Below are 18,625 nucleotides of genomic sequence, written 5' to 3' on the forward strand. Positions count from 1 at the left end.
AGGACATCTGCCCTCAGAGCCAGCAATTTTTCTGTGTTACAATTCTTTATCTACAACAGGAACTTTATCCCAGGGAAAGTTTTTTGTTTTTTGCAAGCTTAACATTTCTATGTGTAATTTTTAAAAGTTAGGCTATACCTGAAACTACAGAGCCTTGGAAGCTAGGCCCTGTGAAATACATTTGCTTTATTAATGTTAATATACTCCACAGGAAACCCAGCATCCTGTATTTTTATTTGCTAAATTTGGTAATCTAAGGGAGCTAAAAAAAATCGTTCCAAATGTAGTAGAATAAAAATGTCAATATTTTAAAATCAATATTCACATCTGAAAAATACAACTGAAAAAGGACAATAAAAATGTGTTAAATAGAATTTGGATTTTCACATATCATTGTAAGTTCTTTTATTTTGATATCATATTAATCTACTTTAAACTGTAACATGAAGAAAACACTAAACTAAAGAGTTAAGAGTGCTATCTCTGGGGATATTAGGACTGGTTACACAATTTGAAGGGCCTAGTACAACTTGAAGATTCTGGGCTCCTTGTTCAAAATTATTATGAATTTAAAGTCAGAGACAATAATATGTGGTCATTCTGAGTGTGGGTCCCATGTAACTGCGCAGGTTGCATCCCCATCAGTCTGATGCTGATGGTCAGACAGATCTGGTATATACAAAGTAGCCATTACTATAGCTATTATTATGATTGTCATTGTACAGATGAAAAATGTGAGGTTTTAGTGGTTAAATTACTGGCCTACATAGAAATAAGTTGATTTAGATTTGACTCTTGGTCATTTGAGACCAGAGTGCTTTTAAACATGAGCAATACTAAGTTTTGCAATATTGAATCCTGGAAACAATTAGACCAAAGGAGAAGGTTAGTGGACCCTAATATGGGGAGATAAATGTTTAGATAGTATTCATAAATTCAAATGAATATTGAGATCAAGTAGATCCAATAAATGAATGAAGCACATTAAGAATTATTACACAAAGAGTTGTGAGAACTGTGGCAAACTGAAACTCATGTCTAACGTTCAAAGCCATTTAAATCTAAAATGATAAAGCAAGAATGTGAGCTCAGTTTGACCAGAAAGGGGATGCAGTTTGTGATCCTATAACTTTTGGTTTAGATAGTGCGAATAATCACGTTCATTACCTTGCTTTCCTTTTGAAATCCCACCTTTCCTAAATAATAGTATTTGAAATGAATGTAAATGGGGGTTCAGAGAATCTTCTAATGGGTGAAAATAGTAGTTACATATGTATATATTTTGTGCATCAATTTAATGATAATCAATTTGATGATAAGGAATTTAGCATCTGCTCCAATGATGCAGAATAAAACATTCTGGTTTAGTGTGCACTGACTCTACAAAGCCTTTCTGCTTTTGATGCTTTTGGCTTTTGATTTTCATAAGGGACAACTAACTAGGTGCTAAAAATTTCCACATGCATTTCTTGTACTTCAAACATAAAACCTTTCTGGCATTCAGAGCTAGGATCTGAAAATGTTAAGCATTAAGCAAAATGGATTAGCCTTCAGAAGGGGAGCTTCAGACTGTCAGTGCCAGAGGGGTTAATGGAAAACAGTGTGTCATATTTGCCATTTCCCCTATATTATCTTACCCAGAACACCTGCTTAATGAACTAGACATAAATTATCATAATATGAGCACATTCTTTAATAACAAAAGCCTTGTGAAAGCATTCCTTCTTTTTGAAATAATAAACTCAAAAATGATTTTGATGAAGTTTTCTTAATTGCTACATGCAAAAAATATAAATTCTATTGCTGACTTTTTGGAACGTTTCCTCTCTCTGGGGGTAGTAAAGGACATTTTATGATTTTAAGTGGTTTATTTCAACTTTAATTTGAACATTCCTTTCTCAGGATCATAGGTGTGTTTTGATGTGGTATACTCTGAAAACTACAAATGGTTCTGTAAAGATTTTCTCATATTTTTCGCAGTTGTAATAATTTGCTTGCAGTTTTCCCCTTGGATATATCTATATCTACATTTATGAATATCTTTCTATCTCCTCTTCCTTGTTACCACTGGTAATCACAGAACAGAGTTGCATTTCTGAGTCACATCTATCAAGTCAAACAGTCTCCTTGTATATCAGAGCAAATACGAGGGTATTCCAAAAAGTTTGTGGAAAAATAGAATTAAAAGATAATATAAATCTTTCCATGAACTTCTTGAAGTACCCTCATATATTCTGTACTCAAGCATAAAACAAAGCAAAGTTATGTATATACTTGATTTTATGCTCACTTAAAAAAAAAGATCTAAAGTAGCACTTATATAACCTAACTTTGGAAATGTAAACTGAATCAGTTTCTGGGACACTTACAAGGACAGCAAGGTGAGCTAATTAAAAATTGCACAATTCATTAATTTCTGGCATCTAGGTAAAAAAAGTTTCACTTTTGGTTGATTTATCTCCTAATTCAGAAAAACTTATATTGTAAGAAAAGATTTGGATGGGAGGAAGCATGTGGGAAGAGAACTCTTAATTCAAGCAATTGATCAAGTGGGTTTTTCATTAGGTACATTAAGTAACACTGAATGATGACTTCAGAGAACATTTTAAAAAGACAATGAAATTCTTTCTGTAAGGTGCTGAAGAAAAAAACTATATTTATTTTTTATTTTAATGTTATAGAACTTGGAATATAGCAAAGAAATGATAATTAATATATACTAATGTGACACAATAAGGCTTTGGCAGGGGCTGGATTACAAATATCCTAGGACTGAATCTTCCAGTGAATACTTAAAATATAGAAAAAGAGTTCTTGTTATTGGACTGAGTTGGGGTTATAAGTTCAAGTTATCAAAAGTAAGGGGAGGGGTGAAGTCATTTGATTTTGGCAGTTTAAGGAAAAGCCTCTGTTCTCAGTTTGATTTGTTGACCCATATCAACATCATCTGTGGTGAAGACCAGACTTTTCCACCAAAAAGAACTTGGCATCCTTCTAACCTATGTACAGAGTTTTGTGTAGACCTCCAAGTTGTGGAACATATAGCAAGACTTTTAATTTTTAGAAGTCCAGCTTACAGGTTTGAAAAGATTTTACATTTTCTATATTTTTCTTCGTGATTAGATATGTGCTCAGAAATGCATCCCACAGTGAGAATTATGATTTATTAATTAACACTTGGTTATAATACCAGCACCTGCCAATATATCACAGTAAGTGAGAATAAATATAACAAACACAATTCAAACCCTGTCATTTTTTTCTTCTTTTTGGCTTACATCATGCTGTTCAATGTACAGTCTAATTAAAAACAAAGATCAGTATTACCATTATGATTCCTTCTTTCTCATTTAGTCTACTTCCTTTCTTTTCTTCTCAATAATGTCTCTTTTAATTTTTGTTTACTTATTTTTAAAACTTTTAGTGTGTTAGACTATATGTTTTTAAGCTATTGATTTAATTTTTTCTACTTGAGAGCAATAATATTCCTGTAGGACTTATGAATAAGCATTCAATAAGAGTTGAATTTTGATGTTCAAATTTACTCATTAATGACCTTGAATATCTTTAGACATTTGACTAACTATGATAATTATTTTCAGTTCCTATGCATCACTGGATTTACCGTTTTGTTTGAAAATTTTCTGTAATTGCTAAAACATTACACACACTGGAGATAACACAAATGATCTGATTATTTAGTCAAAAGTACACAAATTAGAAATCTTACTCAGGATCAAACTTTCATAACAATAATTCAATAGTTAAGAGGCATAGGTGAAACAAGATTTTCAAATCTCCCAATGTAACTCTCTAGCCCCTTCTCTCACTGGATGTACTCTGACTCGAGTTAACGGATGAGGTATGTAGATGCCTTACTTAGAAAAGAAGGGTATTATTTTTTTTTGAAGTTATTCTAATTTATACTCATATAGTTATATAGCTTATGTGATACTTTCCAAGGAGTCATTCCAATAAATTCATATATTTCGGTTTTGTTTACCTTAAGCAATCTCCAAAAATCAGGTATATTCTGCTAAAAGAACACTAAAAATAAGTGTCCTACTAGCAAAAAACATTTGGCATATTTACAAGGAGATTAGACTAGATCACCTGCTTTCTTCCTTTTGTAGTACTGGTACCCACCATAATCCTTCCCCACGTATGGGGTATAAATAGATTAAAGTCTTGTTACTATAACTTTATATTTCATAACACTGTTCACACTTTTCGTTTATTCGATTTAAGATATGCTTGGAGTGTTTTTGTAATCAGAAAGTACAGAAGCAACACTTTTTAAAATAGCTATATAGTTTGCCCATTACATGAAAATGCTCCATTTTATTCAATTGTTCCCTCCCTATTGATGGACATCTCAAGCATTTGCTGTTAATAAAAACTGCTGCAATGTATTTTATATTAAATAACTGTATGTGGTTAGCTTATTTTAAAAACATATTTACTCTCTTCTTCCCAGCTTCGTGGGCACAGTATATTTCCTCCTTTTTTGATTTTGGGCTTGGCCACATGACTTGCTTTGGACTGAATAGAATGGACTGAAGTGACTGTACCAAATCCAGGTTTAGGCTTTATGGAGCCTTTCAAGTTCCTGCTTGCCTCTGCTACTAACATGAGAGGAACATGCATAGACTAGTGCTCTGGCTGCAGGAGAAGAATGAGACATTGGAGCAGAGCCAACCTCTTCAGTTAAGCCCAGCCTAGATCTGATAAGTAGATCCTCAAGGCTAGTCTAGATCAGCAGAGCTGACCAAATAATCTCAGGTTAGGCCAGTCTTCTCTCAGCCAGTACACAGATACATGGAAATAAATTATTGCTGTTTCAAGCAACTGAATTTTGGAATGGTTTATTACAGAGTATTTTTGTGGCAAAGGCTACAACATGTATGTTTATTTAAAGGATATAGTCTTAGACCTACACTTGCTGTGCCAGAGAATGTTTCTCTAATTTAGTGTTATAGATGTTATTTATTAATGTTTAATGTCTAATAATCAACATATTTCCTAAATTATTTGGAGACTTCATTTATAATTTCTACATTTGAAAGTCTATCCAACAAAGATATCACCCAGAAAACATTAATTCTAATAGTTTACCCTTACTTTGTTTGTTAATTACATTTATCTATATTAATTATAAATCTGGATGTCTTATTTGTATAAAAGAACAGAATTAAAGATAAGAAAGTTACCACTTAAAGTAATAAAGTCAAATACATGAATTCTGTTCTCTACTGAACAACGTCTTTAACTTTCTTTTTAGCAGATTTTTGAGACCTAGAATTTCCTGAAAAGAATTTGAGTAAGAAGTTCCGTGTATTCTGTCATTATTATATGGCATTTTAGGACTCAGCAGTAGAACCCCAAATACATTCTACATATAATTAAAATTATTGATATTTTTATTGGTACTAAAGTTGAGAAAAAAATTTTTTGAGGGGAGTCTGAATCTTCTTGCTGTGGAAGTGGGGTACACTTGTTACACTCCTTGCTTTCATGAAGAAATATCAAGACTCCCAGATTTTTAGTGCATATGGCATTGTACATAATAGGGGATACAATTGTATTTTAGATACTTACCAGGGAGTAAAATCTAAAACTGCGGGTTTCTCAACAGCTATAAAAATCACTTTAAAGACAACTTTATTTGCTTAAGCATAGCTGACCTTTTTACCAGATATTCTAAATCTGAGTCAAGAATTTACAGAGTTGTATGGAACTGGATCACATTGGATTCCCACCCAACTGCCTGCAATTGGATTGTTTGGTGAGTTGCCATCATCTTACACTAAGAAATAGTATTAAAACTTAGCTGCAAAGGTCATTGTTGTCATTATTTTGAGTTGTTAATATTGTTTAGTATTTAATACAGAGTTCTGTCTGAAATCTCCTAGTTAACATATTTTTTTTCAATTCTAGTTGTACAACCTTATTTTTTCTTGCCCCAAATTTTCAACATTTTAAATTCATTTTGTATTATGGGCTACTTGTATCTTTGAAATCCACTCTGAGCCTTACAAGTACATAGCAAAGTATAAAATTTAAATATAAATGAAAAAAAACCTGGTTGTAGTGTGATAAGGTGAAACCAGCATCAGGATGTTTTTTCTACGTGACACGAAATTATGAGACAGAGATGGATTCTCCGACTCACTATACTCTTCCGCATTGCTTTTAGTTTAACTGCCTGCTTGTTTTGGCATTAGGTTAGCAGGAACAAATGCAGAGCACTGCTTTTCGGCTCTCTTTTTCTCTTTTAACTATAAAGGACAGAGTATGGTCTGGAGAACGGTTGCAGACTGATGGTGTTCACAAAATTTGTCAAGCTTCTCCTTAGATTCATGACATGGTCCTTGAGACACTAAAAATTACATAATGCACCTGATTTTACTGGGTACCAGATGAGGAGAAATCTTGGGCAGAGCCATCACTCCAGTATAGCAGATCATAATGATTGTCTTACTTTCTACACAGAAGTGTAGAATCAGTATTTCTGAATCATAGGTTTGTCAGGCACATATAATAGTTTAAAACAGTAATGAATAAAATTCATAGCTTAAAAAATACACAAACGTTTTAATTATTTTGGTAAATGTGTATTAATTTTTTTGGATACACTAAAAATCCTACCATGATTTTTCTCATAGAATCATAAAGTTCTCATAGAACTTTACATGACTTGTACTATACTTACATATTTAAAAATTTTTCTGATCATTATTTGATTTAACCTAGCGTGCTTGAGTTAGCCACAGAGATTTAAAAAATAAATAAAATAAACAAATAAAATAAAAATACAGTAGCCAAAGATTTGTTTGTTTTGGAATAGACACACACATAACATACACACACAAGATTTGCTTTTAAGGCGTGCCTGAAGATTCTTCAAACTCTGTGGCATTTATATTTTCCCATTTAGATACTGTATAACATTTGCCCCATATCACATTATTTCACTCTGCTTTATAAAATTCAAGCAATAAGTAAGTTATTTTATCCATTAAATCATTACAACACACTGCTTCTTTTTATTGTAAAATTAATTAAATTATAATAAATTAAGTGAGGAGATTCAGCTTTGCAGAATACATTATGACATCAAATGTTACATGTGAAATAGAAACATCTCTTCTCCAGAGTGATTTTCCCTGACACTCTGGGAAATTCTCACTCCCAGTCTAGGTTAGGTTTAATTTACTTTCTATTTTGCTTTTTAAGAACCATGTTGTAATCAAATGCACATTTGAATATTGTTTTATTTGTGTACTTATTTGATGATGAGTTCTTTTCTCATTGTTTTGTCACTAGAGTCTAGCACAATGTAGATTTTTGACTTCATGAATGATTGAAATGATAGTTGCTCAATTCAAATGAGATTTCTTTCTTTTCCATAAGACCATATTCTTTTCCTTCAAAATGCTAGGTGGATGGTGGATACATAAATGTTTTCTATTTTTCTAATTAAAAAAAAATATTTTATTTTTTTCATTGTACTTGTTTGTGGGGTACGATTTGTTGTTTCAATACATGCATATATTGCATAATGATCTAATAAGAATAATTAGCATATCTACCACTTAAACATTTATCATTTCTTTGTGGTATTTTTTTTAGTTTTAAGACTTACACATTTTCATCTGTGTAGAGCAAGTATTATAGTTTAGCAAGATGCTTTCTCCTCTCAGTAACATGGCAGGGTAAATTTTGGACAACTTTTGTAAGATAATTCTGTTATATATGCATGTCTTCTGGTCAAAGGGCACTGACAAGTTTTTTGAATTGCAGACAGTTTTGGAAGGTAGAGACAGATAATTTTTTATAAGCATCATTATAAACATTACTCCCTGTAAGGCAAAGGTTGGGCAGATTTGATAGCCCTTTTAAAAAATTGGGAGTTTCTTAATTTTGAGGATCCTAAACTGTGATAAAGGCCTTGGCCCACCTCTGCATTGACCCCTTGAGACCTGGGAAGCCAAGGCTAACCAATGTGTACCTAAAGCTAATTCTGCCTGCTAATAGTTCTATGGAAGTGTGGCAAACTGACCTCGCAGCTGTCGTAGTTGTTGTTTAGGGTTTGACACTTTCCAACTGAAAGCTGCTTAACATTATATATAAATATTTATCTTTCAATTATCGTATAAACACTGAAAAATTCACAATCTACCAAGGCAAAAATCTGATAAATGGCATTATCAGGCAAAAATCTAAATAAATGTGGGAGCCCAGAATATTGTACTAAACAAATAAATTATTTTTTAACCAAAGGGCTTTTGACAGACCAGAAGAATCTGAGTTTATGTTGTTAACTTTTAGTCAGAAAAGGGGAGAAAAGCCAGGAGGACCTTTTCCACATCAGCAAGCAGGGAATTCCTTCGTTGCCCCCATAAAGCTGGAAGAGCAATAACTTCTAAGCATGTGTAACCCAAGAGGAAACCAGCCACACCCAAGAGCTACAAGGAAAGTTGTTTTTTCACTTAGCAGAGAAAAGGGAAAAATCTTATAAGACATTAGAACCATAAGCTTCTCATCAATGGTTTGTAGGACAGATCACATCACCTGGGCTGCCCAAAATACCTTACGATGTGAGTTTTATTCAAAATGGGAGTGTCCTAGGGTGACTTGCAGAAGCAAATGCCAATGTTAAATGGAGGAAAACCCATTTGCATCAGCTCAAATAATTCCAACAAATAAATGGCCAAGGAAGAAGAGCAGCTGACCTCAAGCAAGAATCAAAAAGGAAAGCAAAAGAAAAACACTAGAAAGAGAAAATAACCTGCAAAGACTTAAAATACTGCAAATATCTTGCCCGTATTGTTGTTACAGTACTTACTATGTTTGAAAGAAAACAAGATTGAAAAGATCTTCAAGGTGCAGGAAACTATAAAAAGACCCAAATGGATCTGAAAATTAACCAAATAGAATATCTAAGAAATATAAGATAAAATAATTAAAGATAAAATTTAACAAGTTAATTGATGTATTTAATAGCTAATCAGATGAAACAATGAGAACGTTAGTGAACTACAAGATTGAATAGAAGAAATCATTCTGAACAGAAAATGGAGGTAGGAAGAGAAGAAAACTATAAAAGAGAAATAAAAATTCATGGAGTACTATTATAAGAAATTTCAACAAATGTCTAATTGGAGTACCAGAGGAAAGGAAAGAGAAAGGGAAGCCTAAAAGACATTGGGGTAAATAATGCTTGGGGATTTTCTGGATATAAAGAATACAGAGGTCCACAGAAACTAGTAACAACAGTGGACAGTGAAATGATATCCTCAATTTGCTGAATGAAAATAAGTACTAACCTAAAATTTTATACTATGTAAAAATAAATGTCAATAATTAAGGTATAGCAAAGATGTCTTAAAACAAACAAAAGCAGAAAAAATGTTCCCATTAGCGAATACTCACTGAAAAAAAAAAAAAAAAATTCTAAAAAATCTTCAAGGAAAAAATAAAGTCATCCCTCAAAAACATTAGAGATTGTGAGAGGAAATAAAGAAAGAAAGCTGTAAAAACGTAGTAAATCTACATTTTTAAAGGTAATTAACCTTATAAGAACAAATAATGCTTTGTGAGGCTAAAAGTTACAAGATAGAATTAAAACAAAAAGCAACACTAGCATATACTTAAGAAGGAGTAGTAATTGAGTTCTTTGCATTGCCAAAGAAGAGAGAAAATGTATTGATTAATTTTTTGACATTGATAAATTATGTATAAACAAAATAATAGAGAGCATACAGTCCAATGTAGTAGAGGAAAAATAAAATGTGAGAATAAATACCTATTTAAACAGAAACAACAATCCAAAGAAATGAAAGGAGATAAGAAAAACAAAACAAAACATAGAACAGGAAAAATAAATTGAAAGTGTGAAATAAGGTGGTAGATATAGACCCAAATATGTCAGTAATTAAATTAATGTAAAAAAAGTAAATATTCCATAGGAAAATTTAAAAAAAGAAAGCAAAAAACCACAAATTACAATTGTATACTTCTGTATTTAAATGGTGATATCTAAAATGTCAGGAATCAAAAGATTTTAAAAGTAAAAAGAAGAAAAAAAAAATACCATGCTACCTGGGGTAACTGTATTAATATGAGGTAAAATAGAGAAGCAAAAATTATTCCTAGCCATAAAGTTATGTAATAAAAATAAAATATCCAAATTATTAGAAATATATAAAAAGTTTTATTTTATGGACATTATAACAGTCTAAGTAAGAGTTTAATTTATAGAACCAATACGTTGTAAAATATTTTTCAATTAGAATCATGATCTCTAAATGAAAATGCATTCTTCATATGTCATTTTATACTTTGAATACTTCCAAATACCTTTAGAGGTTTATGATTTACATATATTATTCATCTTATTGTTAGGAAATATAATAAAAATGCCTACCTCTTTTAGTCTTTGCTATTTATGGATATCAATCACAAAATCAACTGGTAAGATGTGATTAGAATATGATAAATTGTCGCAGACTTTTTAGTTCATGGCTTGGTTTACTCTTGTAATGACTGACCATGTCTTGTTCTGCTACACTTACTCTGGACTATCTCTTTTTATACTGATTTTCCTTTTAACTTGTTATGAGCATTTGTTTATTCTTACCCACAATGTGGTTGAATCTTAATTATTGTGTTGCTTAGAAAAGTAATTATTTGTCTAATAATTGCAGTCAGTGGAAGAATTGTAATTATAGATTGAAAATTGGATTTGGAATTTTTTTAAAAAGGTACTTCAGGGGCCGACCCTGTGGCGCACTCGGGAGAGTGCGGCGCTGGGAGCGCTGCAGTGCTCCCGCCGCGGGTTCGGATCCTATATAGGGGTGGCCAGTTCGCTCGCTGGCTGAGCGCAGTGCGGCCGGTCACAAAAAGACAAAAAAAAAAAAAAAAAAAAAAAAAAAAAAGGTACTTTAGTTTTGGCAATCTTTGTGATTTTGCGTGAGACCTCTCAGGACAACACTCAGTTGATCTGCAAAGTAACCATAATCATGGTGGTGCTAACTACAATACTACTGCTAATGATGACGATTATGCTAAGGACCTCTACTCTCATCTCTACATCTATTTCCACTGCCACCATATACTACTGAGTTCCTATGAGGTTTTACAAATCATTATTGATTTGTAAACATTTTTTAACCTACCTACCGTATCTTTATCAGTTATATATCGCAAAAATATCTGATTCCTGTTTATATATTGTTTTTCTTTATTTTTTCTTTAAAAAGAAATGGGGTCTCTCTATGTTGCCCAGGCTGGAGCGCAGTGGCTATCGACAGGCACGATCCCACTACCAATCAGAACCAGAATTTTGAACTATTTTATTTCTGACCTGGGCCAATTCACCCCACTTAGGCAACCTGGAGGTTCCCGGCTCCTGGGAGGTCACCTTATTGATGCTAAACTTAGTGCGGACACCTGATCAGTGTAGCGCACTTTAGGCCCAAACTCCTGGGCCCAAGCGATTGTCCAGCCTCAGCCTCCCCAGTAGGCGGGACTGTCAGGCGCGCCACCGTGCCAGCTAAAATGTCTTTTTTGATTACGGGGTCATTAGTCAAATAAGTCATTAATTTCGATGCAATCAGTTTTATTATTATTTTTTCTTAGAGTCTGTGCTTTTGTGCCTGTTAAAAGGAACTATATGAGCTTTCTATCTTCCCATTTATTTAATACTTATTTTTATCAGATTTCCATTTATTTAATATTTATTTTTTGTTCCTTCATACAGTTTTACATTTTTCTATAAGATATACGTTCGATGCTAGATTTACACCAGAGTTCTTATATTTATGTTGTTTAGTGAACAAAATCTTATAAATTATGAGTTCTTTCCTCTCCCTCGCACCCCACCCCCATCCCCTGCCCCTCAATTTATTGAAACTCTCATTGATTTAAAATACTGATCTTGTTATCTGGCAATATTGTTGAACTCGTATTAATTCTAATAATTGTCTGTACATTACCCAATGTTAGTTATGTAGATGGTCATATGATGTAAACATAATAACATTCTTGTTTATAATTATTTCTAGCCTTTACTCTTCTTACTACTATTTTGTTTTTGTTCTTGTTTTTGTTTTCCTGATGTAACTGCATTGGATTAGGCCTCAGTACAAATTGTCATAATTAATATCGTGGTATTTTTTAATTTATAAGGAACACTTTTAACAAATCATTGCAAAGTGGAAGATTCTCGAGGGTTTTCGGTAAGTCCTAAGCTTTTCTGTTATACTACACTGCCCTTAAAAATTGTCTTCGTATTTTTTAAGAAAAGAGACAGCCATTTATGAGAGTGAGGTAGTAGTGCATTGTGGAGATTGGATGAAAAAGTTTGTAAAAATAAAAAAAAAATTTTTTAAAGTTTAAAAATAGAATTAAAAGATGGCACAAATCTTTCCATGAACTTTTTGAAGTACTCTCATATGTGCATTTTATTCCCAGGAATAAAATGAATTTTTATACATCGACTGAAGCATTTTGTGTACAATTTTAGGGGCTCATAGATCTAGTAGATATCCTCTATTGTCAAAGTTAAGAGCTCTTGAACTAAAAAAATTATTCATTAAAACATCCAACAAAATTTATCTAACGCCCATTATATGGCAATAACTGCAAAATGCATTGTCTGTACACTAAAGAGCACATTGAAACCTTGCACTCTAGATGCTCATAGTAAAAAACTAAGAAAATGTGGAAATAAAATATAAAAAAATAAAATAAAATATGATCTATGCGATCTTTAAGAGGATATATGAATTCTTATCGCAGTAACTTCTTTCTGTGTATGTTTTAGCAAAAGCTTATGGTCTAATTTCAAATACCATTTTTTAAATTATGTAAATATTCCAGATACCATGAATAAATACTAGGCTGATCAAACGAGAATGAGTTCATCTAATAATAAATTATATTGTATCTAGCCTCTCTATTTCATTAGTTTTTTTTTTTCTTTCGTGAGTTTCACCATATTTTATCATATTACTCTGATATGTACTTGAGAAGCTCTATTTTGGTTCATGCAACATAACGGTACTCACAGTTGTTTTTATTAGTAGTTTTGCAAAAATGTCTCCAGGTCATTTTGCTCAAAAGAAATAACAGATCCCTTAGGCTTTTTAGAAGAAGCTTCCTCTGCCTTTGCTTTCTAAAGCATCTTTGGCAACTTGAAAATAAATAAATGGATAAACTGCTTTGGTTGAACTGATTTTAGTGATGGACAAGGTGCCTTCTCAAGGGAAGTATGGCTGCAGGCCTGCTTCACTAAGGATGGATTTAAAGTCTGGAACTTTATCTTATGTATTTATTTATTTATTTATTTCCCCCTGCAGTGCTTGTTGCCTCTCGGCGGGATGAGCGGATGATTATTTTCGCGGAACCTCTCAGCTGCTTCTCAGGCCTCTTGCACATTTCACCGGTTTATATGCACTCAGAGGAGGCATTCTGCCTTTGGCTGGATTAATCTCACTTTTTCCTGGATCTTCAAAAAGGGTGTCAAATTGGTCAAATATTCTTTGGGTGTATTTTTATTCCATCAATCTTTTGAAATGAAATTGCTTACACCTGTATTGAGGAAGGTTTTAGGTAGGATTTTTCATTTCAAATACTTAATATATGCAGTGTCTTCCTCACTTAACAACTAAGGCTAAAAATAATACATATGTGAAGCCCCTTTAATCTAAATCTGCAGCAAATTTTGGGGCAGAGAATAGTAACTAAATTTGCATATACATTTTTGCCTGTCAGCTCATATTTAATATTTATTTGTGTGAAGATAAAATATTTGGAAGAAAGAACAACGAATACTACTACAATATAATAAAAACAATTATTCAGTGCATCTACTAACTGGCAACATTAATTTCTGAAACAGAGGGAAACTCACCAATTGATTAATACTCAATATGTGGTTTTGGATATATTAAATGTCCATCAGCTTCTTACTCAGAATTAATAAAATTCATAAAGTCATTGCCCAGTTCTAATTCCTGGAGCATTTCCCCTATGTTTTCTTTTAGAGTTGTAAAGTTTCAGGCTTTATATTTAGGTCTCTAATCCATTTTGAGTTGATTTTGGTATATTCTACAAATGGATATCCAGTTTTCCTAGCACCATTTATTGAAGAGGCAGTCTTTTTCCCAATGTATGTTCTTGCTGCCTTTGTCAAAGATCAGTTGGCTGTAAATACGTGGGTTGATTTCTGAGTTCTCTTCTGTTCCATTGGTCCACAGGTCTGTTTTTATGCTAGTACCATGCTGTTTTTGTCACTACAGATTTGTAATATAGTTGAAGTTAGGAAGTGTAATGCCTCTGGCTTTACTTTTACTTTTTTTGTTCAAAAGCACAGGTGACAAAAGAAAAAAAATAAGCAAAATGGATTATATCAAACTAGAAAGCTTCTGCACAGCAAAGGAAACAATCAATAGAGTGAAAAGACACCCTACAGAATGAGAAAAAATTTTGCAAAAAATGCATCTGACAATGGATTAATATCCAGAATATACAAAGAGCTCAGACACCTTTACAGTAAAAAAACCCCCCTAATAATCCAATTAAAAAATGAGCAAAGGAGCTGAATAGACATTTCTCAAAGGAAGACATACAAATGGCCAACAGGTATATGAAAAAATGCTCAACATCACTAATCATCAGAGAAATGCTAATCAAAACCATTTTGAGATATCACCTCACCCCAATCATACTGGCTATTCTAAAAAAGACAGAGAATAACAAATGCTGGTGAGGATATGGAGAGAGAGGAACCCTCTGGCACTGTTGGTGGGACTGTAAATTAGTACAGCCATTATGGAGAACAGTAGGGAGGTTCCTCAAACAACTACAGATAGAACTACCATATAATCCCGCAATCCCACTACTGGGGATATATACAGAGGATTGGAAAACATCAGGTTGAAGGGATACCTGCACTTCCCTGTTTATTGCAGCTCTACTTACAATAGCTAGGTGATGGAACCAACCTAAATGTCCATTGATGGGTGACTGGACAAGGAAATTGGGATATAATATACACAATGGAATACTACTCAGCCATAAAAAAGAATGAAATTCTACCATTTGCAGCAATGTAGGTGAGCCTGGAGAAAATTATTATAGGTGAAACAACCCAGGTACAAAAAGAGAAATAAGACATATTCTCATTCATAACTAGGAGCTGAACCATAAATAAACATATGAACAATAAAGAGAGACAGAGAGAAAGAAACAACAATCACAGTAATACGTTGAACTTTTAGAAAACTAGAGGTGGAAAAGGGGAAGGTAAGGGGAGAGGAAAGGGCACTAATGAGGAATTGGTCAACGGACACAAAGAATGATTGCATATTATAATGATGAATAAGCTAACTAAACTGATCTAATCACCACACGTTGTACACAATTATTGAAAATCAATGTTGTACCCACAAGTATAATAAATAAGATAAGATAAAATAAAATAAAATAGAAAGAATTGTTAAAATTAATTACCAGTCAATTAAATTAAAAGGGTATCTCTTATAAAATGTGGTTCTGAATTATTCCTCTGCTAAATGTTAATATTCTTAAGAACTATTGAATCATAAGTTTATGCCCAGTCTTGGACTTCATTTAAGACTTAAAGCCTTGATCTTTTGTTTCATGAATATTTAGTTGGACTGAATTCTTTTTCTTTTACAGTGTGAATGAAAGTGAAACATATTCTTTATTGCTAAAGTTATCCGTTGTGCTTGGCATGTTAATTTACTTTCTTAAACTTTTAACCAAGGACTATTTCAATTCCAATGAGCATATTTTATCACACTTTTTCAGATGATTACATTTTCTCTTTGAAGTTTTTTTTTAAATTCTTCTGAAGCAGAGAATATTTCCTTTCTAGTTCTAGCTTACTAAAAGTGACACTTAAGTCATACAGAAATCATTCTTCTATGATTTGAGGATTTTGGTATGTAGGTGACTGACTATAGCTCAATGAATGTAACTCATATTTCTAAATATCTGCTAGAAATGATCAAATGAGTCATTGTCATTTCTCTAATTGATTAATGGTATATGTGACTTAACTAGGATTAAGTGTATTAATATAAATTATTATATCTCAGACAACGCTAAATAAAAGTTACCTGTGAGGTCATAATCACCCTTCCTGCCAAATTTTTCTATCTTCCTTAAGTGGTGAGGTGAAGAGAGAGGCATTGTTTTGGGGATACTCATTAAATCACAGGGTGAGAGGAGATGAGTTTTTACTGTATACTTCTGTATAGATCATATACCCTATATATACACAATGACATTAATTGCAAAGAACTACACTGAAGTTACTGATTTCAAATTAACCATTATCACTAATAAAATTTAATTACAATTCCATGTTTTTTTAGTATCTTTTAAATTCTCAAGCGTTTTTCTTTTCCATTTTATTCTCATCAAATAGATAACAAATATAAATGATGTCCATATATTTACTAAGTAATATAATAAGGATGGAAGCATAGGTCTTCTGAAACCCAATCTGGCTATCTTTCAGTTACATTTCCTTATACAAATTTCAATGTTACATCCATATATTAAGAAAATCAGCCTATATTTGGTGCTTTACTTAAATTAGAACTTTATAGACCATCTTCAACATTGATTTTATCCAAGTACTACAGCAGTCTCCTGATCAGCAGGCTGAACCTTGCCTGGAATTATCTTTTGTTTGTCTCATGCACTGCCAAAATTTTAAAAATAGATAATTTGCATTCAGATCTCAATTTCCAGCTTCTCTTAAAAAGTGGATGAGTCTGCAAAAAAGATTCCATGTCTCTGTGCGGAAATCTCAAGCAGTGCTAAAGAGTTGCTGTCGTCTTGATATATGATATTATTGCAGTAACCCAATCCCTCATGTCTTCCTGGCACTGAGACAGAGTATGTCAGCTGAAGAAATGAGAAAAAAATATGATGACACTAGATAACCAGAATTCTTAAATGAGGCCCACTTTAGTCCTTTATGTTACAAACCTAAAACCATAGGTAATTGATTTTGAGACTCCTGATTAAATAATTTAGTACTCTCTTTGGATTGTTTATCTTCAGTTCTTGTTCAGACTTCTCATCACCTATAGGTCCCATAAATGGTGATGTTCCTATAGGGAAAGCACAGATAGGAATTGCATTATGGAAGGCCTCTTCATCCTATAATATCTTTCTAGGAGGCTTCTAATTCCAATTTTTACTGTGAAAACTCTTACATCTATATCTCTAGACCACATTTCTCTTTTTCTTTGATGTTTAAGCTTCCATATTTCACTCCCTACTGCACATCTCCATGGGTGTAGTGTAGCTATCTCTTATTTTATTAAACTGAATTTGTCATACTATTAACTAGATTTGATCTTCCTTCTATATTTCTCAACTTAGAATATGGTAATATCATATTTTGGTTGCTAAAAAACAGAAACATTGAAGTTTTCTGTCTGTCTCTTTCTCTCACTTCCTAAGACCTAAAAAGTAACCAGTTTATGTTCATTAGACTTCTCAAATCCACTATTTTGGCTTAGAAAGCGTTTACCACATATTTTGTTCTAGGAGCATGCAATGAATACAAATAAAATAAGAAAATTCTCATGACTTCTGAATATCCCTTTTTAGACCCGTAATTAAAAATTGCAATTTAATGGGACTTGGAAAAATGGTAGAGGCAAACAGGATGTCAGGGCTTAGAAGAATAACATCTAGTCTGTACTGAGTGGGACTGGTATGGAAGGTTTCTGGAGGTGGTGGTGCTTCATCTGAATTAGCCAATGGTGAATTTAGAGAATGGGAATTTCACGTACAGATGATACACTGAAGAAATGCAAGGGCAAGGTGCATGCAGAAAAATTTATAAGCAGCATGGTTTGCCTGAGAATAAAGTATAAGATAGGAAATGTGGTAGATGGGTTGGAGAAACAGTAATTGCGTTATGAAAGAATTTAAATGACATATGAAGTGTTCAGACTACTTTTCAGACAGGAGAAGATTTGAAAAAATTTAAGCAAGAGATAATAGAGACAGATATGTAATTTAGTAAGATGGTTGACAGTTTGTATTTGGTGCAAACTCCTCAATGGAAGGAGTCCAATTAGGGAGAGGATAGAATGATTACATAAAGAGATTCTGAGTGAGTGAAATAAAGTAGTTATAGTAAGGACACACAGGATTTGATCTGGTAACTATTTAGGCATTAAAATCTGGTGATTAAGTCGAATGTAGGAGCAGAGAAAAAGAGACAAATGAAAAATATTTTTCAGTTTTCTAGCTTTGGTGTCTGAATAGTTGGTTGTATGATCAACAATAGTAAATATGCATTAAATCGGAAAGATGTTCATGTTAACTGAAAAAAGGCAGGTTGCTGTGTAATATCTGAGGTATGATTCTATTTTTCACCCAACATAAAAATAAAAACCTCCATGAGTTTTCATAATTAATTATTAACATATGCTAACAAAAATTTTGAAGTGGAAAACTGTAAGTAGGAATGCTGATTAGGGTTATTCATATGGAATTGGTTGAATGTGCTAATATTGACAGCTGTATAACGGGTTCTAGAGCTATATAGATACTCAAGCACTGC

This window comes from Cynocephalus volans, chromosome 15, assembly GCF_027409185.1.
Source record: "Cynocephalus volans isolate mCynVol1 chromosome 15, mCynVol1.pri, whole genome shotgun sequence".
Lineage (NCBI taxonomy): Eukaryota > Metazoa > Chordata > Mammalia > Dermoptera > Cynocephalidae > Cynocephalus > Cynocephalus volans.